We start from the raw sequence: 3,357 nt of genomic DNA on the forward strand, positions 1-3,357 counted from the left end.
AACCGCTGACCTTAAGGTTCGCAGCCCGATTCGTAACCACTACACTACCAGAGCTCCTTATAGCAGCCCTAAATATGTCATACAGGTGGGAAAGAGTAGCCACTATGTATGTTTCAGTCAACTGCTTTCCTCAGGTAACCTGCAATTTGTTCAAGGGGTTCATGAACATAGTAACCAAATCAGAGAGAGAGGTTACACGTGTTTCAAGCACATGAACTTCTCACCTAACTTAATCTAGATACCACCACTGCTAAATGCTCACCTGCCAACAACAGAAACCTACATAGAACCCTGATACAGCACCATGTCTTGGGGGAAACATCATCTATCAGGTAGCAAGTTAATTGTATCAAACATTTCTTACCATGGAGGGAGCAGTGATTGGTCCTCACTGAAATAGACACTCATTCTAGATAAAGATTTTCTTTCCCTGCCTGCATAGCTTCTGCCAGCACTACTATCTGTAGACTTACTGAATGTCTGTTCACTGCCATGAAATTTCACACGGCAGTGCTTCTCACAAAGGAATTCATTTCACTGCAAAACATTGAGACAATGGGACCCAGAAGACTCACCAGAAATCATTGGTACTATAGAATGGCTGACACTATAGAAGGGCTGGAGTCCTGGAGTGGTGCTGTGGGTTAATGAGCTGGACTGCAAAGTCGATTTGAACCACAAGGCTAGTGGTTCAAGCTCACCAGATACTCCTGAGAAATCCTATACAGGGTAGCTATGGGTTGGAACCAACTTGACAGCACTTCATAACAACAACAACAACCACAGAATGACTAGAATGTCTCAAAATTGTCCCAATTTTGGCATCAAATAAGAGACAATATCTTGCAACATTGGGATGCTTTTCTAGAACATGCAATATATTCTTCAAATCACCTACCAATATGTTTAGCATTTTCTAACCCCATGGTGGTGGTTTTGTGTCGTGGAGTCACTCCCAACTCATAGCAACCCTATGCAGGGTTTCTGAGGCTGTAAATCTTTACAGAAGCAGAACGCCTTATCTTTCTCCCATGGAGCAGCTGGTAGATTCAAACTGCTGACTTTGCAGTTACAGCCCACTTTGTAACTACTACACTATAGGGATTCCTTTTAATTTTTTTAACCCCATAGGCTAGATCTATATGGATTTCTGGTATGGCTCTGTAGGATCAGCACTGGACTGTGAACCATGAGGTCGGCACTTCAAATGTACCAGCTGCTCCTTGGAAACCCTATACAAGGTCACTATGAGTCGGAACCGATTGGACGGCACTTAACAACAACAGGCTAGATCTATAGGTGCTGAAACCAAGAGGAAGAAGTGGGAACAGCTCTTCTCATTGTCATGCCTAATTATCTACTTAAAAAATTTTGCTTCTGATTCCCGTGCTTTGGTTCTGCAGCTTTTGAGATTTTAGAGGAAGGCTTGTATAACAATTATGACCTCTGACTTTCTAAAACCTAAAGAAAAGCTTACTGTTCTCTAGAATCTCATAAAAAATCAATGCTCAATGACAGCTTGTTGATAGGGATCTTTGGTCTATTAAGTATTGAACATCAGTCTCATTTTCTATTGTGTCTTGGTAATAACATCAGTAATTGTCAAAAGATCTGCTTCCAGATGGACTTGGCTTTCAGCACCAACCACAGAGTAGAACTCAAAAACCAAGATTAAGATTTGTTTCATTTCAGATCAGAAACAACTAGAGTGAAACAATACCCACCCACAAAGTCTCCATTTGTGCCATGGAGCATACAGATCATCAGCCTTCAATTAGATTCTTATGAAACAGTTCTAACTTTTCAGCAATAATAAGGAAGAACAGAATTTACAGCGACAATTATTATCATGCTTAGAAACTCATGTCAGGGGTTGTCAAAGCCTACCTCCTGTGAAATTGCCAGAAGAGAAAGGAGACTTTTACTTTCAGCTAATAGCCAAAGAAAGATGATCCTTTTTTTTTTTTTTTTTCAGACCACAGCATTCCTTCTTTGATTTAAAAATTCATTCTTTTAAACTTTATTTTCTTCTATTGAGTACATTGGGACTGCAATGGAAGATGTCATTTCCCACTGGTTCAGGAGATTGAAAAGAATCGAAGACTACAGCAGTACAAAAGTCAACAGTAACAAACTCCTTTCATCTTCTAGCTTGGCAGGAAAGGATATAAAGTCAAGATTATTTATACATTAAAAAAAATTCCAAGCATGAAGCCTCCACTGAAAAGTTCTATAAATATTTTTGTCAAAAATCACTTACCATTGAGAAAACAGAACTAACAGATATCCCTGAGAGGAAAAAAAAAATGTCTTTATTAAAAGGAGACGTTCAAATCAACAGCTGTCCCATTACACAAGTTTTAGATTAGGATAATCCCTAAAGTATTTTCCCCAATTCCTTTCCCCAGTTCTTTTGGCTCTTATTTTCTCATCAGTTCAGAAATATCTATTCCAAGTGGCAAATGATTCTCAAACCATTTGAGAGCAAAGATCAAAACCAGAATAAAGCTGTAATAAAGCTGTATGCTCCTTAATTATGATCTCAGGGAGATTCAGGGTCATGTCCCCTACATAGATCCTTTCAGACAGACAGAAAGCCTGTTGTTCTTGTTGTTGTCAAGTGCCATTAAGTTGGTTCTGACTCACAGTGACCCTGCATAGGGTTTCTAAAGAACAGCTGGGGGGTTCGAACCACCAACCTTGCAGTTAGCAGTCCAGTGCTTAGCTTATCAGGGTTTTTAAGTGAATCTTGCATGCTTTCTCTTTAAACTGCAGGGCTTCTAAGAGTCTTAATGACATTACTCCACATATTATTCCCATAAAATATCTGAAAAATCTTCTTCCCACCACCTCTCAACAGAAAAGCCAAGCCCAAGTACCTTCTGGCAAATGCTCTCTAGAATTTATAGAAGAACTAACGCTAAACCTTCTTAAACTCTTCCAAGAAATGGAAGATAAGGAACTACTTCCTAACTCGTCTTCTGAGGCCAGCATTACCCAGAAAACAAAAGCAGACAAAGGCTTCAGAAGAAGAGAAAACAGACATATTCACCACGAACACAGTTACAGCAGTCCTCAGTGAAATGCTGGCAAACCAAATCCTGAAACAATATCAAAATGTTTATTCACAATGACCCAGTAGGATTTATCCCACGAATGTAAGTAACTTTCAATTTTCAAAAAGCAAACAATGTAATACACTACACTAAAAGAACGAAGAAGAATGAAAATACACTCCATCATTTCAATCTAGGCAGAAAAAGCAGTTGACAAAACGCAGCACTCTTTTATAATAAAAAAACTCAGAGACTTAGTAATAAAAGGGGAATTTATGGAAAATTCGTATCTGACATCATA

At 38.9% G+C, this 3,357-nt stretch overlaps 1 pseudogene; it reads left to right on the forward strand.

Moving 5' to 3' along the window:
- The window catches only part of LOC102823714, a 13,211-nt pseudogene extending 10,129 nt beyond the window's left edge, over nt 1-3,082 (forward strand).
- Nucleotides 3,083-3,357: the final 275 nt, after the last annotated feature.

This window comes from Chrysochloris asiatica, unplaced genomic scaffold, assembly GCF_000296735.1.
Source record: "Chrysochloris asiatica unplaced genomic scaffold, ChrAsi1.0 scaffold00067, whole genome shotgun sequence".
Classification (NCBI taxonomy): domain Eukaryota; kingdom Metazoa; phylum Chordata; class Mammalia; order Afrosoricida; family Chrysochloridae; genus Chrysochloris; species Chrysochloris asiatica.